Source organism: Rousettus aegyptiacus, unplaced genomic scaffold (genome assembly GCF_014176215.1).
Source record: "Rousettus aegyptiacus isolate mRouAeg1 unplaced genomic scaffold, mRouAeg1.p scaffold_m13_p_5, whole genome shotgun sequence".
Classification (NCBI taxonomy): domain Eukaryota; kingdom Metazoa; phylum Chordata; class Mammalia; order Chiroptera; family Pteropodidae; genus Rousettus; species Rousettus aegyptiacus.
In genome coordinates, this window is record NW_023416308.1 from 59,453,400 (window position 1) to 59,480,718 (window position 27,319).

At 38.6% G+C, this 27,319-nt stretch overlaps 1 protein-coding gene across 1 annotated transcript in view; it reads left to right on the forward strand.

Moving 5' to 3' along the window:
- Positions 1–27,319, forward strand: part of MAML2 (mastermind like transcriptional coactivator 2) — a 327,265-nt gene that overhangs the window by 15,020 nt on the left and 284,926 nt on the right. The window lies entirely within an intron of this gene.

Here is a 27,319-nt window from a genome sequence, read left to right on the forward strand (position 1 = left end):
AATTGCAAAAACTAGAAAGAGACCATTAGACCACAGCAGTAAATGGGGAGTGAAAGAGACCTCCACTCTGGTTCAAGCTGTCCTGCTAACAGGGTGATCTTGGTGCTAGGCACTCCTCCTTTGCTTAGTTTCCCCATCTGTAACCCAAGAGAGTAAGATTCCTCAACACTTTGTTAGGCTGCATTATTCTTGTCATAGAGGTTTCAGCTCAAATATCATCTCCTTGGAGAGACTTCCTTAGCTCCCCTAACTAAGTCCACACACACAATTGATCTCTCTCTCTCCTCTTGCCCTATCACTTTGCCCCATTTTGTTGTCTTCAAACGTTTTATCACTTTCTGAATTTAGACTGATTCCTTATTTGTTTGTGCATTTCCTATCCTTCCCCACTAAAATGTAAGCTCCACGAGACCAGGGACCTTATTTGTTTACTACATGTATCCCCAGCCCCTAGCAGTTCCTGAAACATTCTGGATCCACATTAAAGACTTGTTGAGTGAATGACCGGATCAGTGGCTTTTAAATGGGAGGAGATACCTTATGAGTCTTTCAGAGATGAAGGTAGGAAAGAGAAGTAGAAAAATATGTGGTGGGCCTCCTGGATGTCCACCTTCTGTTTAATTATATATTCTCTCTCTCTCTCTCTGTATGTATGTGTGTGTGTGTGTATATATATATATATATATATATATATATATATATATATATATATATATAAAGGTGTATCTATAGATATAGATATGTCTATATGCCTTCATGTAATTAAAAACATGGTTCTAGTGCCACAACCCTTTGAAAGCTACAGGGGCATGATGATCTTTTAAGAGTCTTCTCAGATTGAACTTCTTTCTGTAGCCCTATCTCTCATAAGTAGAAAACATTGGTGCAAGAAAAAGGATGATGGAATAGGAGTTATGTATATTGCATGCTTAGTGTATGCTGGGTCCTGTGTTAGCCCTTTGAGCCACACAGGAGTTAACAAAATTCTTGTTTAATGGAGTTTACCTTTTAATAAGGAGGGGGAGCAGAGGGTAAACAAATAAATAAATGAATAAAGTAAATTAAACACTGATACAATAATGCTCAACTCTTTATTCAGATAGGAGATTGATTTGGATCAATTAAAAGGAAGCGAATCTAGGAAGAGGAAAGTGATAACCGTAAAAAAATGGCTACCCTCAAAGCTAGAAGATAGGCTTCTTGGCCAGTGCCTGCTCTGAGCCTGGACAGCTGCCTGCACAGTGGTCCTCCTGGTCCAGGCTTGGGTCAGTGTGAGCAAAAACCGATTCTGATGCTTCTAGGCAGGAGGGTGGTCATGTCAGCATCTTCTGTGCCTTGGAGCTATTGTAATCATTTTGTTAGAAGTCATTAAGGTTTGAGATTTAAAGAGAAACTGCTGAATGGCACGTTTTGAGGAAAAGAATATTGTCCCCCTTTTGCAATAGAGACAGAAAAGAAAAGGTCAGGAAATTAACATCAGGACCCTAAGGAGATAGAGGCATAGCAGGCCCTCAGGAAGCAGGCACAAGCAGTAACTGGTATTTGCAAAAATCACTTACATCATCTCACAAGTACACAACCCATGTAGTCCTCACAAAAACCCGATGCTATAAGGCAAGTGTAGCTTTAAAAATTTTTACATATAGGAAACAGACCCTGATAAATTGAGAAATGCTAATAATATCTTACTTTTAACTAGCTACTTTGTAGTTTATCTAACATGTGTACACAGATGACCTCACTTTGTTCTCTGGGGTATTATAACACCCATTCTAGAGATGGGTAAGAGGCTCATCTGCGTGTCCGGCCTGTGCTAACTCTCCTAGTGAGAAACGATCCACCCTCCTGACCCTGAGCCTGTGCAGGGTGCACGGCTGGCAAAGTTGAGTAGCTGGGCCCAAAATGTATCACTGAATTTGCATCTAAGATGAAGGCACTGAATGTCTTGAGCTTCCAGAAGACACCCACACACACTTTGAAGCAATGACTCTCCTAGAAAGAATGGCAAACATGAATGGAATGAGGATGTCAGACATGAGGGCACATCAAGTCTAGAATAAGGGAGGCTGAAAAAAGCGTCTTGTTTGTTTGTTTGTTTTTTCCTTTAAAGATTTAATTTGTAAGAATACAAGGTGAGGTGAGAAAGGTTTTTTTTTTTTTAATTTGTGAAGTCCCACATTTTGCTCCCTTTATTTCTTGTGAGTCTAGTGAGCCAACTCAGAGGTCTGAGGAGAGAGAGCTAAAGGTTGTTATGAAAAGAAATTTGATCTTGAGTCAGAGAAGCAGATTCATCTCTGAAATCAAGATCAGTCTAAGTTTTTCTCCTTGCTGTTGTTTATTTTGGAATGAATATCTTAGATGGAGCTTAAGGCAGAGAGACCTGCAGCTTTTTGCTGAAAAGTGATTTTGAATCTACTCTGATTCAAGTTAAATATGTTTTTTATGCTGATGGGTCTTTTCTCATTACCTAGAGAAAATGCAGGAGTTTGTAAATGATGGGATTTTGCTTCAAGGTGGAGACGTGACTTATTTATCTTTGTATTTCTAGGGTGTACAGTAGTGTCAGACAGCTATAAGCAAACATCTAAATGTTTGTTGAAATTAAACTGTGGCAAGCATGAATTTTTAAAGGTATCCAACCCTTTATATTTCTATGACTAAATGTACTGTGCACTAAAGGTGAAACACTGATCTTCAAAGTACCTTTTTAGTTCAACATATATTTTTTAATCACTTATTAAGTGTTTAATGCATCAGGTACTCTTCTAAAATTTTTTTGAATATTAACCCGTGTATCCTCACAATTACATGATGAAGTAGGTATGATCTTATTTCCATTTGACTGATGAGGAAGTTGAGGCATGAGAAGAAGGAACCTGCCCAGATGACTCAGCCATGAATGGTAGAGTCGGGATTTGAATAGAGTAGGATGATGCCACTGCTCGTGCGTCCAGTTATGGTCTACTGCGTGCAGGAGAGGGTAGTCCTACGAGCGATGTCACACTTCCGGTCACACATAATTCAAACTTTTTGAGTATGGAAGTCAAGTGCAGCAAGACTTTTGAAAATCAATTACAGTTAGGACTAACTCATCACCTATGGTGTAGATGGAATTCAGAAGGAATGCCTAGGGGCCAAAGATTACTATTTGAGAGTTAACCAGTCTCCTGTTTTTTAAGAGGTAGAAAGTGCTCCAACACATAGGATCTATGAGTGACAACTAAGTCTAAGCTTGCATGCCAGGGTAGATTGGTAGTTGTCACCGAGACCTTAGGTATAAAAGATACTAAGGTGACATCCAAGCTCAGTGGGAAGAGGGCCGTTGTGGTTCATTACTGAGATTCGCAATTGGCAGAGAGAAGGCAGCATGGCTGACAAGTCCCTAGGATGGATTCTTCAGGATTCAGAAACCAAACCTGGAGGGTCTTGAATATAGATTCCTGTGAAATGTAGAAGAATATGCTAAGACCTGATTATACTGTGAGTGGGGCTTACGTCCATTTATAGAATAAAATCAGGTTTAAATAAGTTATTTGTAAGTTCCTTAAAGACACTGTAACCTTTCTTTTCTCTGAGAGCTCCAATCAGGTGACTGAGGGTATTTTCAGTATTTCATGAAATAAAACACCAACTCAGCTTCACTCCCTCCCTGACTTGTACCCCAAGCCCCTCTGATGTGGAACTGTGGAGACACCATCACTTATGACCAGTATAAATGATATCATGTCTTGGGTTTGTGAACCCCCTGAACCGAAAGCAAAAAATTGTGTGATGGAATATACACATTTTCAGTGTAGACACGTTCCATAGTTTTGTCATAGAGTCCAAGGATTCTAAGGGCCAAAGACCCCCAAGTGAGGCTGTGGTGGCAGGAAGAAGAATCCACTGAAACTGGGGTCATGTGATTCTTCACTCTACACTGAGCAGCCAGTTCCTGGAGATCCGAACATTTCCTTTGAGTTTCAATAATCTGGGCAGAAAGCACATGTAGCTTTCTTCATGCCTAACATATTTCCTTTACCTTGGACTTTTATTATCTATATCAATATTTTCATCTTTTCCAAAAGGCAAGCAGTCCTCAGGTAATAGCTGAAATTTTTTTGGTTCCATTTTGAGTTTAGTTTTGAGCCCAGTCCAGCAACATTTTCCTTTGTTTTTAAGTGATTGTTCACCATTTTGAGCCTTTTTCCCCTCCCATCTTGATCTCTAACTACAAATTTATGTCTCTGTGTCATTGTGGGGAATTCTTGGTGAACAGCAAAGCTGAATTGGAGCTTGATCTTGGAGATTTTCATAGTAACACTGATTCTTTATTATTAGCTGTGCACTCCAGGCTGCTAGAGTTCGTATTTTGGCAATGGACCATCAAACACCCTATTTTTAAGAGCCTTTAACTTAGTTGTAAACATGTGCTGTGACTGGGAGCTCGCTTTCTTAACTCATATTTACCAAAGAGGTTGAACTGTTGAAAAGTTGTTATAAAAAAATAAAATAAAAAGCTCAGACCTTCAGGACTGTTTTTCTACACTCATGTAACTCAAATATGTGTGTGATCTAAAAAAAGAAAATTTGGCATTTAGTTGCTTAATTTGATGGTCCAATCATATTGGTAATTTGAGGGGAGGAAGAAATGGAACCGTGAGGTAATTTTACTTTGACATATGCCCATCAAACATATGCGGAGGGAATGGTGGTTGCTACACATATTTAAGTGATTGGCCAGAACAGCTCAAAGGCAGTCCAGTAAGCTGAGTAAATTGTTTAAAGTCATCTAAATTTAGAATAAAAGTGTTCTCTAGACATATTTCCCGCACACTCTAAATTCTGGAGACTTTACTAGTCCCAATAGGACAACATAAATATTCCAAACTCTTGTTGGCTTGCTTGTTCATAGATGTATCACTGATGTCTGAGGATCTTAAAAAGTAATATCCAGAAATTTGGTGAAGAAAAGAGTATCACAAATATGTCTATTTCTTATATCTCTGGAAAGAATTTAGGCAGGTATAACAAAACACAGGTTAATGTTTTGAGGAGATTGTGACTTACAGCCCTAAAGCAGGAGCTTCAGGAATTTAATGCTAAAAAGGTGAGGTTGAACTTTGACATTGTCCTCTTATGATTTAAGATCCTGAAAGTAATGTTAGGTAATTTCTCATGCTCCATCACAGGAGAAATGCCAGTTTTCTATGAGGATTTAGCATTTCTTGAAACCTTTTCCAGCAGAGGAAGGCAACTGTACTTCAGAGATTGGCCGCATTTCTGAGGTGGAGAGGATATAAGATCTGAGAATATGTGTGTTTCAGGGGTCATGAGCCCAGTGGGCAGTCGTAGTCTGTTGGCAGTACCTTGGCCTGGAAATCCTCCGACTAAATGAAGAGGGCATCTTTTCCACACAGATTCTATTTGAAGGTGCTTTTCCTCAGTGTTGTTTTGACCCATCAGGCTGCCTTCAGATGTTTCCACCCCATACCTCAGGCAGATGAGCGCCTGCTCTGGCCAGCACATGGCTTTCAACATGTTCTCTCCTGCTTCCCCGAATAGATCTTCTCTGAAGACACTGGCTTTCTTGGTCCTTGTCATGTAATATGTTCCCTTATTACCATGCTTCTGGCTTTTAAATCACATTTTCCCCTGTACTTTCAAAGATGAGAGCCTTCTGGTCGTGGTGAGCCTTCATTTGCTACCGATGCTGGAGAGTTGATCTTTAGGGAATAAGAAATCCAATGCACCTGTGCACACACACACACATGCACACACCCCATAAACTCTCAATGTACCCATCTTCTTAAAGTAATAAGGAATTGAAAACTACCACTGCATATAAATCCAGAAATTTACAAGTCAATGTCTCCATGCTAGAAGAAGGTGAGGAGGAGGAGGAGGAGGAGGAGAAACACGACCAACCCACAGAAGGAATTGTTCACTCTATTTCTGTCAGATCTGCTCTGGGTAGGACTGGACATTCTATCAGAGTTATCTCCAAAGTTAATAAGAATGCTTCCTTCTTGAGTTACCATGGAGCTTGGGTGCACCAGAAACCTCGAGAATGATCTCAAATATTATACTCTTTGGTCAGATGAAGACAGTGATAATAAACTAAGCAGTATCTTTCATAATGACTCATTTGTCTCAGACTCCCAGTATGTCATCACCTTTGATGATATTTTATTGTTAGGTTTGTGGTGGGCATTAATTGACAAGGGACATAAACCAATCAATATTATAAGGAGATAATTCCACTTAATTTAATTTTCCTCTTCTTGAGCTGCAGGTATCTCATATATATCTCTATATATCTCTATATTACATATATATTATATATTACATATATACATATATATTATATATAACATATGTATTCTAACTCATAACACCCCTTTGGTGGAAAAAGCATCATTGCGGTAAAACGGTCTTGTCTGGTTTGTATGTTTCTTATCTCCCTGGGCCATCCTGGAAAGCTCCTTGTAGCTTCTGCAGTATAAGCTAGTGATTCTCATTGATGAATGTTCCTTACATGACTTTTTGAGTGAGGTTCTGCTCTGGGCACTTTGCCAGATTCAGAAAAATTTCAACTGATTCTCTCTGTGTATGACCTGTGATGTACTCATTGATTTCGTGGTCCTTATTACAGTCTGAAAAGTATCTAATTGCTTTGTTTTATGGTCATATCTTCTCCACTATTGGATGTAAGTTTCTGAAAAATTTAAAATAGAATCAGAATTAATTTAATGTCAGCAGGAATATTTTTCCTAAAAGTTTGTAAGGTGAGGTCTTCCCTCCTTGGGGGTGGCAGGTACTCTCCCTGACCTGGAATAAACAACCATAATACAGCATTTATGCCCTCCTGCAGTTACACATGTGCATAGCTGCTCAGTGAGTAGCAAAGAAAAAGAGGCCATAGTAGATCAGAAGAACATATATTCATGTTTTTAAAACTTTCAGGAGGCAGAACAATTTGCAAAATTTAACTCTTAGAATTCTCTGTAAAAATTTTTAACATAGTTTTTTGTTTAAGTTAGTTTCCACCTGCCATGTTAATAAAATTACAAGATTAGTTACCTATTGATGCATAAGAAATGACTCCAAAATGTGACAACTGAAAACAGTAAACATTTATTATCTCACACAGTTTTTAAGGGTCAGAAATTCAGGAGAGTCTGGTTCCCAGTTCATTTACATTGTTCTTGGCCAGAGGTTTCAGTTCCTTGGCACCTCGGCCTCTTCATAGGCTGTCTAAGTGTGTGTTCCCAAATCACAGCAGGTGGCTGTGATTTAAGAGAGACAGTGATCTAAGAGAGAACCTTACATGACTGTGGAAGCCACAGTTTTTTACAACCTAATCTCAGAAGTGACACACTTTTGCTTCTGTCATATTCTGTTGGCCACATAAGCCAACCCTAAAACAGTGTTGGGAGAACTACACAAGGATATAAATACCAGTAGTTAGTGACCATTGGGGGCCATCTGAGAGGCTGTTTAGCATATTAATGAATAAACACTGGCCAATAGCCCAGGTTACTATGTTCTGTTCTGTGATATTAAGGAAGGTTATGCAAAAGGGGTCAGGTATTTGATAACAGAAGGAAATCTAACTCTGGGTGGTGAACACACAATGCGGTATAGATACAACTTACTGTTGAATGATATACTTAGCTTACCTGATGTTAATCAATGTCACCCCAATAATTTTAATTAAAAAAGGAAGGTTATGCCACAGACTTTCTAAAATTAGGCCATTCATTCACCTTGCATGTATTTAGTGAGTGCCAGATGCATACCCCTAGGCTACATCAGGGAATAAAACAAAGATCTTTGCGCTCATGAGTCTTACATTCTGTTTCATATTCTTCTTTTCATGTAGCAAATCCCAAGGGTCAGTGGGCCCATGTGATTAGGGCATATTCATGGGTCTCAAACCATTGTTTCATACTAACTTGCATTTGACCAGCTTCACAGGAAACAAGGATAGTTCTTTTCTATATCTGCCAGAGTAAGGATAGACTTTTTAAAAGATGTAGTAACAACACAATCTCTCTAGTGATTACATTCTTCTAATAATTGTCTTAAATGATTAGTTTTCTTTGATAGCTAAGTGAGGAAGTAAAATACTTAAGAATTAAGGGAAGTAAAGTACATTACTTAAGAATTAAGGTTTGAGAGTCAGACACTTCCGGATTTGAGTCATGACTCTCCGGCTTTCATAATGTGTTACCCTGGGCATGTTGTTTGACTTGTCTGAGTTTCAGCCTTTTCATCTGTAAAATGGTGATAATAATAGCATCTTTCTTGAAGTTGTAAGCAATCAGTTTCTGAAAACACTTGTTATAGGATTTGATACATAGATACCACTCCGTTTTATGGCTTTTCTTCATTCTGACTATATCTGTGTACCACACAGAGACTCATTACTAAAGGTGCTGTCAGCAGTGACTCCTTAGTTCATGCCAAACTAAACCACTCAAGACAATAACAGGCAGAGTAATTTTACTCCCAGAACAGTTTCCCTCTCTGTCACTTCCCAGAGTTATGACTGCCGCTCGTGTGTGTATTAGGCGGGAAAAATAACTCAGTCTGAGGTTCACAACTTGTATTAAAGCCTTCGATTTATCATCAAGAGTTTATCATTTAGATACATGACTGTTTTTTCCATATCCCTCTGGTGGTTTCCTACTGATGCCATTTCTGTTGAATATACTTTGCTAATAAGTCATTTGTCAGCAAAGAGGCCTGGAAAGGAAAAACATATGTGCTTGGGGTTTCTGTCTCATTCTGTTAGTCTCAAACACCTGTGCTAGGAAGCCCCTGATTTTTCTTGGCCCAGCACTGAGCATGCACTTACTTCCTGCCATGGAGGGGTCTGCCTTCCTGAGGCTGGGAAGCCTGTGGCTCCACTCCCAGTTCCTCTCTCATTTTCCTTCCTGGAGTGGTACCATTTGAGAGGGAGGGACCTGCTTAACTGCCAGCCCGAAGAAGAATATACAAATAAAGCAAATAGGTGTGTTTTGGCAGAGGGCAGCACAGTGTAATTCTTGGAGATACCTGGTGGTTTGGAACTCTGTGTTCTACATACCCTCCTAATTTCCCCTGGCCTCTATCGGACAGGAATGTGTACATGGAAGATATATAATCCCTTGAACCACCTCGAAACATGAATAAATGTGATCGTTTCCAGGCAGTTAGGGGCTCTGAATTAGTTCAAGAGGAGAGACTTCTGAAGACCCACAAGGGTGGAGAGGGCTGGGGAGGAAAGAACAGATGCTTTACAGCTAGGCAGTCCTGAGTTTGAATCCTGGTCTTGGCACTTACTGATTGGCTCTGTGACCTCAAGTGATGATATTTCTTAACTTATCCAAGCCTATTCATTTACAAAATGGAAATAATAGCAACCTATAAGAATATGTAAAGCACATAGCACTTTGAACAGTAAAAAAACAAAAACAAAAACAAAAGTTCCTAGGAAATATTCTTTTTTGTTCTTTCTGAACTCCACCAATTTTTAAAATTAATCAAGCTGGAACATCATATTGTTTTTATTAGCAGAAGATACTTGAGGCTTCCGGAGCTTTGGTTCTCAGACATGACTGTATTTAGCAATCACTGGGGAGTGTGCTAAACTTTTGGGCTCCACCGGGAAAATTCAGGAGCTCTGTGGAAGGTTCTCAGGCTACATTGGAGACACAGGCTCTGGGGGGACTCCAAGTCTTGGAAAATTTTGAAATCACCTTGGCTTAAACATTTTATGCATTTGTGGAAGGCAGATATGAAACACATTTTTTGGGTTTTGAAGACATAGAGCCATAGATGTTTTAGAACTCTGAATGCTTCCATGTGCCTTCTGGGAGCTGTAGAAGACACAGAAGCAGAGATTTGCAGAGGTACACCTTCTGTTCTGTGGAAAATCTGTGGGCTTCATGTGTGACCTGGTTTGGAACGATTCACTACTTTCCACAGGCCCCTTTCAGAATGCAAGCAGGAACAAGACACGCAGGAATATCTGTGGAATGCAGGCCTGAAGCTGAAGGACAAGTAAAACCAGAGGGCTTGGGCAGATGATGAATGCCAAGACACTGAGTACTTAACACTGAAATGGTAGTGATTGCCCACCAGGGTGTGGAGGGGGCCTAGAGCCCCAGTAGCAGAAAAGTTGTCTAGTTCTATGACCTTCTGTGTCTGTTGACTCATTTCTGAGTTCCACCTCCAAGACGTAGCTTCCATCCCCTATCAGATCACAGCCTTGGCCCGGGTCAGTACCCCCATCTACCCTCAACTGCTACAACAGCCATCTACCCCATCTCCCTTTTAAGACATAGTACAGTAGCAAAAGTTACCTTCTTATTGCATAAAATTGTTCACATCATCCCCCTGCTTAATATTCTTTAGTAGCCTCCTGTTGTACTTTGAATAAAATCCAACCTCCTTACCCAAGCCTGTAAGTCCTGTACATGCTGTCCCCTATTGCACTTTTCAAGCTACACTTGCCCTTGCTGCACGCAGCCATGTGTGGGGCACTTAATTCCCCAAATCAATCAAGGGCTTTCCTATCACAGAGCCCTTTATCCTGTTATTTCTCTAACTGGTCACCTGGCTGGCTCCAACTTAATTTTTCGATCTCAACATAAATGACAGCCTTACTAAATGTCCCTTCTAAAGAGGTTTCTCTCCTGTTATTTTGCATTTTTGCCCCTTCTTTGTGTTCTTTATAACACATTATAATTTGCATTGTCTCTATTTATTTAGTTACCACCCCAACCCCCATTTTGGTCTGTCATCCTCTTTAGAACATAAACTCTGTTTTGCTCTCTTTTTCACCAGTGTGCCTGTGGTACCCACTGGAGTATTTGAGCATTGCTTGTTAAATGAGTGAACAAGTACTCTGGCCTGCTGTGTCCCAGAGGATAGGGCTTGAAGAAGGATTAATGGGAATAGCTGCTTCTGTTTTCCAAACAGATTCATCCCTCTAGAATATTCCATGGAAGGAAATTGCAGGAGTATACAAGTGACTCACCCAAACTGAAATTCGAGGAACCAGAGATGTTTTCATTCTGTTTGTCAGAGAAGTCACAAGTGAGAGCAGGGCTGTGTCCATGTGATAGAACATGTGTACATTACTGTTTACTTGTGCTTTCAACTACCTTAATGGCTAAAGTCCAACTACTGATCTGACTATTGGGAAGAAGTGAGTTCTGCAGCTTGGTTTATGTAAAACTGAAGCTTGTATCAACAGAATCGGGGGCTCCATAGACTTCTTCACAGCCAACCCCTTCATGCATGTTAACACTTAGAACGAGATGCACAGCCCCAGCTCAGGATGATAGGGAGACTTTGAGCCAAATGTCCTCCGGGACATGCCAGATTCCTCTCTTCTCAATTGGGCCTTCTGGGGACCAGGAAGGAGGAAGTTGAGTCATTCTGACCTGTCAGAGTGGGTGAGTGAATGCTATATGAGGACAAACCATGAACATTAAAACTACTTGATTCCAAAGAGAGAAAATATTAAAAGGGCATTGGAAAGAAATAGAAGTGTGGAAGCCATTCACAGGATACTAGGACACAAGGACTAGTTTAAATTTTAAAGTTTGAAAGAGATAGCATTAGAATAAATGAAAGGTATTTCTACTTATTACAATACATAGTGAGCTTATGGGAAATCTAATCTCAAGAGAGAGTGGGCTGGATGAAAATTTAAGTGTAAAATAAGTTAGATAAAACAGAAATCTATTTTATAAGCAACCATGATGGGTTACTTAGAAAGTATTTGGGGATGTCATTTCCAGTCTTTGAGGTTCACAACAAGGACAACAATGTTCTCTCACAAAACATTCTTTGGTACCATTTATTCCCTCATCCTTGCAAAAATATTTATTCACAAAAATACCTCTATACACGTGTTGCTGTGCCGTGACCAGGGTCAGGCGTTGCTGCTTGTCTCATGGGAGATGAAACTTGTCTGATTGAGACCCTCTTTTTTAGTATATTCTTTAAAACTGAGGAAAATGGCTCAGGTTGGTGAAATTAGATTAGGGTCCCCATACTATATACCTTGAAAACTTCCAAATGAGTCCTGTGTACCTTATTAGACCCTTTAGAGTTGACACTTGCTCTGAGTAGGATAATTGGACTTTTAAATTGTGAATAAGAGCCCGATTCCTCACTGGCTGCTGTGATGCTGCTTCCAGCTCAGATTGCTGACTTCATTTGTCTTTTGGCCTGCAGTCTGGGCTGCAGGCGGCTGGGATGGAGCCATGCTTGCCCCTGCCACAATCATGGCAACTTCCCCTGTGGACCATATTATGCCAAATATTTATTCTGGGTACAAAACGAGTCTACATTATCTCCTGAGCAGAATAATAGAACAGCAGTTGAGACAGGGCAGGAATTTGGGAGGCATCTTGGAAAAGGGAGAAAAAAGTTGAACTAATCTGCCCATTGCCCAGTTTCTCTGTGTTCTAGGTTATCTTAGCAGAAGTAGTTGAAACAAAGAGAAGGCAGTGACAATGACACTGTGAAGAATGCTCATTATACCCTTTAGATACGGCACTGGTCACCAACCCAGAGGAAGGATGCTGGTATTGTCTGCGAGTGGGTGAGGCCTCATGTAAAAAATCTAGGGTATGAGGAAATGTTAAACAAACTGGTCTTGTTCTTATTAGAAAGGAGGGGAATATCAAGATAACTTAAAAGTGATTTCAAACTACCACTCAGGATTAAAAGTGTTGTCTTTGAAACAATCCAAAAAGATTGCCCATGTCCAGGTCTCGTAGGCCGCACGCTTCTAACCAGCAGCTCGTGGGCCTCACTGGTGGGGCACAGGCTACAAGGCTCTTCCCTTTGAGTCTTTGCCCTTGTGAGTTTCATTTTCATCTTTAAATCTCATCTGCCAGGGCTCAAGCTAAGCAATATCTTTCTGGCAGAATTGAACCTAGGAGACTTTAGAAAGTTTCCCTTGAAAAAGATCTGCTTCAGTTTGCCTCAAATTTTTTTCTTTCTCTTTTTTTAAAATTTAAGTGTAGTTGGTATACAATATTATATTAAAAACCATAAAACTTAGAAAACAGGTAGTAAACTATTTGACATTATTCTGAGCAATATCTTTTTGGATCTGTCCCCTAGAGCAAAGGAAACAAAAACAAAAATAAATAAATGGGATTTCATCCTTTTTCTTATCCCATCCTTGCCCCCAAAGATCCCACTGTGGGATTAAAACAAGCAAATTTAAAAAAATAGAGAATCCAGGTTGATTACTGCATGTTCCTAATCAAACTACTTCAGAGCACATTTTCACGGTACACAGATTACCTGATTCAGGTGTCAGAATCACTTGGAATGCTTGTTAAAAAGTGGATTCTGGGGTCCCATCTCAACCCTACAAAATTCAAATTTCTGGCAGAGGACCCAAATATTTGCATTTTTAATAATGTATGAGAACCTAAATAAGGTCAGGTATCCTTGTCTTTTATTCATGAATACATCCCAAATACCTAGATCACTTCCTAAAAACACCTAAAATGTTATGAGACTGTAAATATTTATTCAATGGATAAAGAACCAAAGCCTAGAAAGATTTATATATTAAGATTGCTCTTCTATTAAATAACAGCAGGAGCCAGTAGAGGAGAGAGGAGTTTTTAATGGGAGGAAGGCAGACTAGAAAAGAGGAAGGAGAGAGTCTATTTAAAGAATAGGGCAATTTCTGGAAGGCTAGGCTTAGGTGGGGCACTAAAATGGAGACTTTGTGTGACTAGAACATGTGGTGGGACTTGGCAGAGGAGGAAAGAAGCTTGAAAAAAGGGAAATGTAATGAGGCAGTAGTTAGAGCAATAGTTTTTAAACATTAGTGAGCACCCAAATCACCTGGAGGCCTTGTTAGAGCATTGGTGACTGCTCCCCTCCATCCTAAATTTCTCATTCTGCAGGTCTGGGGTGGGGCCTGAGGATTTCCATTTTTAACGGCTTCCCAGGTGATGCTGCTGCTGCTGAGAACTTGCTTTATGAGCCACTTAGAGTTAGACTGTTGGCCTCAGGAGTCAGAGATTTTAAGTATGGTCCCCACTCTACTTGTGGGATCTTGACAATTTAACCTTTGTATCTCAGTTTCTTTCACATGTAAAAAGGATAATAATAATAATGATTAGCTTCATTAATGTGTCCAAAATACCTAGATCACTTTCTAGTTGAGTTGATGCATGTAAAATATTTAGCAAAGTGCTAACGCATCCAAGCACTCACTGTCTTAAAACGTATTATTTTGTCTGATGCTACCCATGTGCCTTTTTGGAAAAATAGAATATAGCTGTTCTTCCGATGAAAGCAGAGATCTAATTTCATAGAACAAGCATAATATCTAATTGGAGGATGGACTAGTTTAGATTCCAATATAATAAAGTTATTTATCTCTATGTCACAATATAGTACCTAACTAGCTAAAGTTGATTCCTGATAAGAAAACACACAAAGGCTAATTTTTGCAAGAGGTAAAAGTAAGTAGCCTGACTGGAGATGGATAGTGGTGATAATTGTACAACAATGTGAATGCAATTAATGCCACAAAGCTGTGCAATTAAAAATGGTTAAAAATGATTTATTTTATGTTATGTGTATTTTATCACACACGCTCACACACACAAAGTGTAGATAGCCCAAGTGTTAACTTCTGCTCCCTTCTCCATAATCTCCTGTAGGGAAATTCATTTTAGCATGTAGTTTAGTGACTATTATTCAAATAAGCCTACTTAGTTGGAATAGTGACTAAATTTTGGAGCACACACTGTACATCTTCTGGGTGAGATATCTGGGCCTGCCTTGTCAGTTCAGTCTCTGATAAAGCAGTTTTAAAGGTGAATCCAGTGATGTTTTAGGTTCCCTAATGGTGAATTGCAATCACGTCTCATACACTAAAACCTACCTTTCTGGATTCTCACTGGGTGATAGGGAAAAAAAATGCCCTTAAGAACTTGGCCTGAGACCACTTACCTTTTGTTTGAATGTTTCCTTTATGAGATGATGAATTTGATAGAGAAATATAAGCCTTTGGCCTATTCTGGTTACATAGGTATTTATCTGGTGTCTATAGCCTTTGTTTAAATGGCAAGTGAGGATACCTTCGTTCATAAAACCAAATACTTCATCAATGGGAAAAAAAAAAAAAAGGCTTCCTGATAAGACATATGAGAAGGATCTGGGAAAAAATGATTTAGAAAAGCAAATGCAGGCAACTTTCAATTGCCCAACTCAGAGCGAAACTCAGAATCCTACAGGTAGCCCCCCTATTATAAGCAAGTTGGATTCTAAAAGCTCGTAAGTATGTTGTGTATAACTTGGTATGCATTTTCCTGTAGCACCATTTCTACATGTGAGAATATATTTTGAACTTCAGAATAGAATTTGGAAAACCAAGAAGAGATGTCTTTTCTTGCCTCAGCTATGAGCACCTAATCTAGGTTCGACAAGTTTACTACATCTGTAGCAATCTGTAGTATTAATCCTGGAGTGGTGTCCCTTTGCTATCACTGCTACTGTCCCCATGGGAGGAGTCCTTCAAGTTGTGCATTCATGTCTCCGGTATGACTAACATTCAAGGTTGGAAGTATTTCAGAAATCACAATTTGATTTTATAAGATGGTTTGTAGAAACAGATAATAAGTATTTCTCATGGTTTCATAAAAAAGAAATACAGTGTATTGTGACTAGCTTGTTCTGTTTCTTCCCACTCTTCAGCTTCTTCTTTTGTTTTATTTTTTGTTCTGTTTCCTGCCAGAAATAGGTGTATATGATTTCTCAAACTCCTAGCCAATGTAAATAAACATAGTGAAACATAGTAGAGTGGCAAAGAACTATTCAGACCTGGATTTAAGTCTATACCCTTCCTTTTGCTGTGAACTCTTGAACAAAGTACCAAACCTCTCTGAGGTACAATGTCCTCATGTATAAAATAGAGTGATAACTCATAAAGCTTTACTGTGTATTAAATGAGATGATATATATAATGTGCTTAGCCTAGTGTATAGATGTAATTGGGATTCTATTATTATTGTTGCCTGCTTCTTGGGCTATTTATTGCACTTTTCTGATATATAGTTAATGTGCATAAATAATATTGTAAAAATAAGTGTCATAAGCATTCCATGTATTTGCATAGGAATTTATAGTTTATAAAGCAATTTCTCATTTGCTCCTTACAACAACTCTATGCAATCAGAAGAGTTGAAGATATTTCCTCTTTTTACATATGAGGAAATAAGCTCCGAGAGGTGTAGTGAGTTGGTTTGAATGGACTTAGAGCAAAGAGTCAAACTAGAGTCAAGACTCTTTAGTCCAGTGCTTTCTGTTAAATATGAGAAAATATTTTACAATTACTGGTCCTGTAATATTGCCAACCTAAGGATTAGGGAGAAAAGGCTTGCCCATTTCTTGCTTTAATAATTCGTTTTTTAGAAAATGTATCCAAGGAGCCATGCTTTATGAATAGGGTTAGAATGTTTATTTTTCTTTCATGTACTGAAATTTTTTGCTTGTGTGAAGTAGTGTGGTAACATAAAAGATGATTCCAGGGATTTCATGCTTCTGGCAGTTTCAGGTCACATTGGGGTGAAATATGACATATTCCAGTCATTCCCAAGGTAATAATGTTAATGAGATGGTGGAAACCCTGATAAATTCTTAAGAAAAATGAATTTTAAAGGTCATTTCAATATTTTTATTCATTCTAATGACTGCGACTTTCCACATACTGATTTTTAGATTACTTAGTTAAAAAAAAATCAAAACATTTAAACTTCTGATATGATAATAGTTTTGCCAATTTTCTCTCTGGAGTAGTCTCCTTTGCATATCAGTTCTCTATGTATCTATAGTAGAATTTCCTTTTTGACATAATCACAGCATAAGCTGAAACCTTGTTATGACTTCTTGGCTCCAAATGTGACATTAATTTTTCAAAGAGCAAGAGGTGTTCTCCCTATCTATCACCATATAAATTTTGGAAACTTAAGAGCCTTGAAATCATCCACCTGGGAGGTGGAATATCATAATAGTTAATGCTTTGGAGATTAGAATCTAAGTTTTATCATTTTTTAACTGAGCAAATCGAGGGCAATTATTTCATTCTAGGCTTTAATTCCCTCTCTATCAAATGGTGATTTCATAGAACCTTTCTAACAATATTGGTGTGAGGATTAAGTGAGAAGGCCTAGGTAGTTACAGTGCTCAGTAGTGGTTAGGCTCCACCACCACTATCATTATCTTCATCATCACCATTGTTCATGATGGTCTCAATAATCTTGTTACTTGGTTGGATGCATCTCTCTGTACAGATTCCATTCTTGTAGGTAAGAATGAATTACCTGCAATTATGAGCAGAACACTATGTGATCAACTTAAATCATGCAGTTACTAGAGTCTTTCTACAAAACCACATCTATAGGGTTAAACTGGAGGGCAGTTTTGAAACTTTGGCCTCTGAGTGTAAATGCATTGTCAAGCACTTCACAGTAAAATACAATAGCATTCCAGATCTCAGTATGATGTTAGACACAATGAATTACTCATTTTAGTGGGAGTTCATTCTCTCTCAATCCCAAAAACATTCATCCAGAAAATTCAAGCTATAGTAATGAAGACCTTGCCAGCTAACTCCACCAAGGATACTTAGTCCTCTGTCTTTCTCTCTCTTTTAGCTGTCTATTTTGCTGAACTTTACCAGTGAATTATTTTTGTTCTATTTTATTTATGTTGCAGCATTTTGAAGTTTGGACAGGAGTGTACAGAGCAGAAAGTATACAGTACATGTGTTGTTCATTCTCTATAAATGAAGAAGTCATTCATTCAACAAATATTTGCTCAGTTTCTATTGTGTCCAATACACCAAGTTAGGTACATGATCCCTGAATTCAGGACTTTAGATTCTGATAGGGAGATGGATTAAAAACAAGCAGACATGCCAAAAATATTCTAATGGCAAGTAATTTTTGATCGCAGGGCCCAACTTTCTTTAGATTTAAGCTGAGACATAAAGGCGTAGGAATTAGCCATGGAAATAATTTTCGAAAGTGCATTCTGGGATGATAGAGCAACTCTAATTGATACCTCTGTCCTTTTTTTTTTTTTTTTTTTTTAAAGCTCAGTACTTTATGTCTACAATAGATTTCTTACTGATAAAAATTACAACATAAGATTGTGGGCTTTTGGAAATCGTGGGTAACAAAGAATAAAACAATTGAGTATGCAATAAGTGAAAAGTTGATGCCAGAATTTAAAGTAATACTATAATTATTTAAATCATCAATAGAATAAATTTGGGAGATCGGTATTGAAATATATATAGAGTCAAAAATACATACATACACACACACACACACACACACACACACACACACATACACATAGAGTCTTGAATGACAAAGCAGTCACCCCTATGTATGTTAAAAAGACTTCAGTTACATTTCAGAATTCTGCTATTGTTTAGCAAATCACTGGATTTTTTTTTTTCCTTTCCCGGTTTGGGGTATCATTGAAATATCTTTGTATAATTACTTCCAGACTTTGTCTTGGTATTTTATATTCTTTATTATGTAGACTAGCCCCTCAACCGTAGCTGTGCTGAAATGGAACTTCCTCTGAAATTTTTATGTTATTTCTGAGATTGAGGGATCCCGAATGTAATCTATAGCACTGTATAAGTTGTGAATCTAGAATTATAAAATCTTTCATCCAAACGTGCAGGTCTTCACCATAATTCAAAGTAGAAAAATCAGCATTCAAAACCACATGAAGTTTGGACTCTCTTCCTTGCCTTCCCACTCCTCAATAAAGTGAGAGCCACCCATGAGTCATAGAGCATTCATTCCCGTGGGTTTGCTATGAGTTCTGCTCTTGAACTCCCATGAGCCATCTGTGGAACGAAATCAAATTAATATACAAGGAGAGATTATCATTGTAGGGGATTTGTAGGAGCCCAGACACTTTTTATGAGAGGAGGCTGTCACCCCCAAGGATGTTATTTGAATCTGAAAAGAGGCGATCATAAAGGAAGTGGCATTGATTTAATCTGCTATAGGGAGCTGCCACCCTGCTTTACTGCGAGGTGGCCTACCCATATGAGCAGAATGAGCATTACGCTGGAGAAAGCAGCTGAGGTCTGAAAACAGTTCCAGTTTTGCAGTTTCAGGAATGTGTCAGAGCTGCAGCTTTAAGATGGCATTCCCCCACACCCCCCAGCTGCTGTCGAGAGAGCCTGGGCTCATGTGAATGGGAGTTTTGTATGAAGGTTGCTGGTGAGCCAGAGCCACTTGGTAATCAGGGCAGCAAGCACATTAATCCTTAAGGAATATATTTTACATACAGCCTTTCTCTTTTCCTTTAGAACGAAAGTATAAGTAAAATTTCCCTGTGCTCCTGTAGTTATCCTGCCTTTGATCTCATTTTAAGTTCAGGCTGAAGGCAACTTGATCTCTGTCGCTATCTCCTTTCATAGATGATAATTAGCACAGTTCTAGGAGGCTGGCTGCAATGATATCCTTTGCTGTTAGAAAAGGGGAGCAGGAGTAGGGATTGGAGCGATTGTTTGCTGTGTTGGTGACTGTGATGTTGCCATGGGAAAGCTCAAGACTTCAGGGGAGTTTGTGTTTTGTTGGGCAAGGTGCCAAGCTGTTGTGACTTATTACAGCCCTGTGAGTGAGCCGCACGGAGCAGTATCCTGTGCAGCAATTCAAAGGGCAGGATTGCTTTAATCAGGGAAAGATAGAGCTCTTAGTATTCATATAATGCTTTATTTCAACTTGGAAATGATAAATAAACCCAACTTTGGTAGTCTCGGGTTTGGTCTTTTAACTTTGGAGGAAAAAGAAGGCAGTTCTTCGTACTCACTCCAACTAAAGGCAAAACAAAAATGCTTCTGCTTTACATATAAAGACCCTCCTTGTCAGAATGGCGTGCTCTGGAATAACTGTTCCACCTGAAAATGCTAGTTCATCTTGACTCAGCCTCAAGGAAAGCAAAACTTCACAGGCAAAGTTGATTTGGTGTGAAAAAATGTGGAAGATTGGGATGGTTACTTCAGATATCCCCTTGCTCACTTATCAGGGAGGTTCGGCCATTCGAACTCTCAGTGCCTAGCACAATACCTGGCCCAGCCTAGATGCTTAGTTAGTGTGCAACCATACCAAAGGCAAGGAGTTTTTATCATGGTTGTGTGAAAAGTGAACACACAAATTCACATAAGGACAATTCTGAAGCTTTGAGAACTGTTTTGGCCTTTCAAGTCACAAAGGGAGCTGGTCCTAATCCCTTTTTGTGTGGTAGTTAACACAGCCTAGTTCTTTAGGAAGATGCTAAGTCTCCATCACATTTTGTGCGGTGTAGATATTGCCTAGAAGTTCCCTTGGTGCCAAGTCTTTTGAAGCCTTTTGATCCATTCCAAGGAACTCTTGGAAGAGGAGAACTTCATAATTTCCATTTTTAGCCTAAAACAAATGTCAACATGTTAACTCTTCTTCATTTGATATTGTGGACCTAGGCCTGTGCAGTCAGAAAGATGCAACTGAAGTGCTCCAAATTTTTGAATACATTTTCATCAAGAGACTTATAAGAAATACATTTGTTGCAGATAAATGAAGCAGTTATATCTTGTAGCATAACAGGAAGAAAGGTATTTTTCATGTTTTAAAATACTAGAGTAAAAGTTTCATATAATACATTTTAAATGTGCATTTTATTTTTTAAAAAAGAAGATCAAGTCTTTAATAGATGGACAAAAAGGAAGCATATGATTTGTAGCAGAAGTTGATTTGTCTTCTCAGTACTTTTTTTTTAATGTCCATTTTCTAGGAGCCTTTCATTTTACCTTTTGGAAACACTTTCAGAGTGTTTATACTGCGTTCGTTGCTTTGTAGTTTTATGTGGTTGCCAAATTAGCGATTTATTTTTATCCAGTTTGAATTTAGAGGGACATGTTTTATATAGAGACAAATGTTTTCATCTATCTTAATTTTCGATTACTATATTTCCAAGTTCTGATAACATCTGGAATAATCATAAGTTGTGGAAATTTCTCTAATATAGAAAAAATTCATTTTGTGTACTTGCTAACTCGAATAGTAACCTACAGGTGTCTAGGCCTCTGGGAAGTAGGAAAATGATTAGATTTTTTTCCCTTAAAGGTTTTCCACATAGTACAATTTTACATGTATTTTAATATAGAATATATACTGTATAATCATCATCATCATCATCATCATTATCATCTTTTAACTAAGACTTTATTTTTTAGAGCAGTGTTAGGTTCACAGAAACACTGAGAGGAAGGTACAGAGACTTTTCACATACTCTCTGACCCACACGTGCACAGCCTCCTGCACTGTCAACATCTCAGCACCAGAGTACTACATTTGGTCCAATCTATGAACTATGTTGGCACATTGTTATCACCCAAGGTCAGTAGTTTATACCAGCGCTCACTCTGAGTATTTTACATTCTATCGATTTAGACAAATGTATAATGACACATGTCCACCATTACAGTATCAAATACATGGTTTCACTACCCTAAAAATTGTCTGTGTTCCACCTGTTCATCCCTTTCACCCCAACACCTGGCAGCTGCTAATTTTTTTACTGTCTCCATAGTTTTACATTTCTCTTCTTACTTTAAAGTGCAACATTTTTAATTTTGAAACATATCACTAAAATTTAAAAGTTACTTAAAATGAATTATATGGTTTTTGTTTATATCTCAGAACTGTTTTTGCATTAAAAAGTTGTTACACATGGAGTAACTCTAATTCTTAAACCAGAAATGAAAATTGCTTTATCCAATAATAATATTTCAGAATGCTATTCTCAATCAAAATAATTGCAGCTTTCTGGAAATTTGAAATTTTCAAAAAATGATTGGGTCAGTAGTTCCCTGAATAAAAGCAAAAATAGCACAATGCATTAAAGCAAAATATACTACAAATGTACTTAGTTTTTTCTTTTAAAATGGTCTTTCATCCTGGATGACTATGGCATAGTCTCATTTTGATCTTGATCTGGGCTGTTTCTGGTGTACTTTGTGCAGTTAGCTACTCCGGTCTCCATAGCTCCTTTGCCTGCTCTAGGAAGACTTTATATGAATACATTAATTACTCACAGATCTATAAAAGGTTATTAAGGAAATTAGGGCTAATGGAAAACATTAACAACTTTTTGAAGTAGATGCCATGAAATGTAAAAGGATGATCTACTAGATGTAAAACAAACCTGGGTGTCACTCTCAGGAAACACTGCTGAATGGATGGAGTATCTGTGTGTGGGGGGGCATCTCTTCTTTGTAAATTTACCTCACCCCACTTTCCTCTTTATGTTTTAGCTATTGGCATACTTTCAAACTTGTCTTTTACCCCCTTAACATATCCTCAATCCTTTTGCTAGCAAAACTGAAATGAAACTTTTTTTTTGTATCAAGCCCCTGCTTAAAATCTGTAAATGGCACACTCTGCCTACAGAAAAAATTCCAAGCTTCCTGACTGGCCCTGAATTTCGTGGATCCCAAAGTCAGGAAGATTCTAGGCTTGTTACTGGAAATATAACTGTGGTAGAAGTCAGCCTGACTTCTCATTCTCAGGAGAGTGAGAATGACCCTGGCTTTAGCACTAGAGAGTGTCCCCTCTTCAGAATCAGGACACTGTGATCAAGAGAGGCTTGATGCTGACTTGTAAGAAGTAGGGCCAAAGCAGCTTTCACAGATTTAGAGGAGGACTGGAAAGGGCAGATCCTGTGTGGCTCAAAAAGTGATGGATTGGGGGAGGAGTTGCACAAGTTGATGGGGGAATGAGGGCCGATCTGGGTCCTGGCACCTACGTCCTTGAACATAGTAATTGTGCAGTAAGTGTTTGCTCATAGGATTGGCTGACCCACAGCAGCAGTTCTTACGATTATTTTTTCCTTTCACTTTCTCAGATACCTGAGTCATAGGTTAAGTGAAATGGGGAAGGTGTGTCATCTCTAGAGAAGCCGAGGGTGAGCAGAGTAGTTAGAGAAAAGTACTCTGGCTTTTTGTGAGTGTCAAGGGCAGCTTGGGCAGCTTGCCTTACCCGCTGCCCATCTGTGTCCCTTTAGAGCTCATTTTCTTGGATTTGTTCTTACAGGATACATTTTATCTTTTGTTGTCAGCCTATCTTGTTCAAAGGCCTGTCGCATAGTCATTACTGTTAAAGTATACTTGGCATGAAAATAGCTCAAAAGAGCAAAGAAAAACAGACCTCTTTACTTTCCTGTATTAAAACATTCTTAGGTGTACCAAAAGGATGTGTTAGAAGGACTGTCTCGGCAGTTTTTTGTATTAGTATATACTCATATCAGAACACAAGGAAAACTGGTACCTGCTGGCTCATTGCTCTATGGCTCATTCCTTAGGGAAAAAATTGCTGTTTTACTGTAGAGATAACTATGATTCTGGCAATTTTAGCAAAGAAAACGGTATTGGTTGTACTTTTAAGATTACTTACATTTTGACATTGAAACAATTTCTATGTTGGTAAATTATGTGACACTTCTATCAAAGTTAGATAATATACCAAGATTTGAGGAAATAATTCAGAATGCCTGAGTAGAAAGTACTTCTCCCAGAGAATGTGAAATTGTATGCTCCACTGTTTCAAGGGAAGTATAGAAAACATTGGGTACGGAATGTCAAAATGACCACATGGATGGTCGGTGTCGACTAGAAGTTTGATTTAAAAAAAAAGGGTCCTTGAATTCATTATAAGTTGGCAGAGACCTTTTAAAAAGCATTTTGGCAATATCTTTCAAAGGCCATAATAATATCTGTGCCCTTTGACTCAGTAATTTCACTTCTGGGAATCTCTCAGAGGAAAGAATCCAAAATATGGAAAAAGTGATATGCATGAAAATAATTATTGTAGGGTTATTTATAATAATAATAAAAACCCTTGGAAATATCTGTATGTATAACAGAAACAGAACTATATGAATTTTACCTATGTAAAATATGAATATTATATGAACACATATAAATTAAGATGGTGTGTAGCAGTATATACTCTTTGCGAGCAACAGACAGGGACTTTGGCTAACTTAATCAATTAAATAATGTATTAAACGGACATGGGGTTGCTTGTAGAATCCAAGGAAAGGCTGAATGACCAAATCTTGGGAAGGGAAGGAATCAGGGCAGCTCTGAGGTTCCAGGTAGCAGAAATTGGATAATCCCATCTCTAGGGCATTTCCTCAGGGGACAATCAGCTCCACCTGATTTCTGTTCAAATATCATTGTCCCTAACTTCCAAGAAATGAGAGATTTTTGGTCTGTCTTAGATTATATGCCCACTTTGTGACCAGGAGAGGAGGGACTGATCAACAGTTCCGTCCAGACCAAATGCAGAAGGAGAGGTAGTTCCCCTTGGAGAAATGGTGGAATGGGGAAACTATACACAGTGAAGAAGGGAGAATGAACGCTAATCAGGCCAAAGCAACATTGTACAGTCGTAGTGGGATTTTTTTTTCCTTTTCTCTTTATAACCTAAACTTTCTTATACTTTTAAAATCAATGAGTTTTAATCAATAAATGTATGTCTTAGAAAGTCAGTATGGATGGAGATAGAAAGATTTCCCATTATATCATTGCAAAAAACAACACGTGTTGCAAATACTAAACTTATGAAGCAACATGGCATGAAAACAAATCATGTCTTTAACACTAAGTAACAATATCTTAATATCTTAATAAATGGAAATATCTGATGGGCTTTGATGAGGATCAAATGAAGTAGCATGTGAGAAAGTACTTTGCACAATGACTAGCACACACACGCAAAAAGTGCACATTAGACCCAAATAAGGTCTAAACGGTATAAAGGAAGAGATTGCAATAGCTCTTCAATGTTTATGTTGCAGCCAAAAAGCAGCTGCTGAGATATATATATATATATATATAGAGGCAGGTGATAATAATTGTAAAGTGTGTGAATTATGGTTCAATTTAGATTTTCTTTTGCCAGTGCTATTAACTTATATAAGTAAAAGTGCCAACACCCGAATGTATTATATGAGTGTGACTTCAAGAAGCTCAATTCATGAAGTAGCTGATTAATTTCCCAGCTTTGGATTTATTAGCATGCTGTTAACCATGGCATATATATTTTAACTTAATTTAGATCTATAACAAGATGTCTCCCATAAGATAGAATTCTGTTAGTATCTATAAATTCTAGTGAAAAGCTCTGAGAAATATATATTTTTCATATCAATTAGTCATAGGCCATCCACAGAGTAACAAGAGAGTCGTTCTGCTTTTAGTAAATGTTCATGTACTTCACCTGATTCCCTTGATCAGAATCTATATGTGGAATGAATGGTTCTGCTTTGGAGTAACTTCTCATTTAGTTTAAATGGAGGTTACTGATGGACTGGGCCAGGACCAGCAAAGGAGGAATATAGGGTACAAAATTTAAAGATGCACTTGTTGAGTTGTGTCTTATTTAATGACACACTTCCCTCTAGTCTCTGCTCTGGTGACAAAAAAGCTGGTCTGCACACAGATACAGAATTTTTAATTTTTGAGAAAAAGGAATCCATTTTTACTTTCTCTCTATTGCTCCCTCTTCCCATCCCAATAAATTTTTGCCTGATAGATGTGGAATATGTGGGTCCTAACATTACCCATGACCTTTGGTCAGTTGGTATTAAAATCTGTTGTACCAGAAGGTTCATTCAAACATGTGACTAGTTTTGATTTTAAAAATATATTTAACATTTATTGAGCATTTACTCTGAGCCAGGAGTGGGGGTAAGCATTTTTCATTTCATCCTCAAAATAATCCTATGAGATAACTATTCCCATTGTAAAGGTGGGGGAATTGAGGCATAGCATTTAGGTAATGTGACCAAGATTCCAGAGTCAACAGCAGATCCAAAGTCAGACTCCAAAGTCCACGCTTTTGAACGTGGTGTTAGCCACCACCATCCTGGCCATTTCCCCAGTTATTCTCAACCCGCGGCCCCTCCTTCTCACCCCTAAAAGCCTCTGGGGTCATGAATCTCTCTTATGATGTCACCTGATACAGGAATCCTCCCTTTCTTCCACCAGCTTATCTTTCTTTTGTTAACTTCCCTTCCAACTATTTCCACTGTGCACACTAAAAACTCTTTTCCATTGTTTAAAAAAAAAAAAAAAAACCCTCTCCACACCCACTGCACTGCCTTTACCTCCAGGCCTTCGCTGAGACCTGGTTCTCCCCTAGAAACATTTCCTTCCTTTTATTTCTCTTAGGTAAAAGATGAAGAAGCCCTGTGTAGCGCAAAACCATTAGGAAGCAGTGTCAGCATTATCTTAGTTCCAAACTGCCTCTTTCACCCTCACCCTCCTCTGAAATTTGTCCCATTTAGCTATATCGCTTTTAACAGGTTTTGTCATAGCTGTCTGCCTATATTCAGGTCATTTCCATGCTTTGATAGCCTGCCTAAGCTTTTCTTCTTCCCAGTTCCTGTCGTCATCCTAGCAGATTTTAGCATTCCTGAAGGAAATACTTCAAACACTCCAGCTCTTAGTTTCGTGACTTCCAATTTCATTAGTTTTCATCTCAGCTCCACTGAGAAGTGATTTCCATGGCCTCACCCTTGACCCGATCATCTCCTCAAACTGTCCTACCTGAAGTCTCATTTTTCCCAAAAATCACACTATATCTTTTCTATTTCCACATTCCCAATTTCTTCATTCCCACTAAGCCTCTTGCTCTTCTTTATGAAGACCTCAACTCACTTGACCTCTCCACTCTTTCATACTCTCCCCAACTCCTCTTGACTTTCGTTCTTCTTTTACCAAATTGGATCTCATGTTTGACAGTGAAATCGCTCTCTCACCAGCACTTTCAATTCCTTGACTTCTTTATCCCTTCTTTCCATTGTTTTGGTTTTAATTTCCAAGAAGTAGGCTGTGAGGAACTGAGCGTCAATACTTTACTTCGGAGGTGATTCTGGGAAGTGCGTGTAAAGGCATGGAGAAGTGAGACAGAGAAGGGAAGGAAGCCACTGCAGGGCGTGTTTAGAAGCAGGTTGTTGCTGGAGGCTACTAAGGCTCAATTCAACTGTGAACCTCTGGGCAGCTGTGAGAAACATATCTCAGAGTTGCCCTCCCACCAGAGATAAGGCACATAGGGTATTTACCCACCAATATCCATGGGTCATGGGCTGAGGTCTGCTCTGAGGAGAACTTCTCTAGAATTTCTTGCCTCCCTTTTGTCTGAAAGCCAAGCCTTCTTACACAGCTAGAGAAAGCCCCAAGGCAGAGAGTATCAGCTGCTTGTGTTAAGAAGTTGTCAGCATG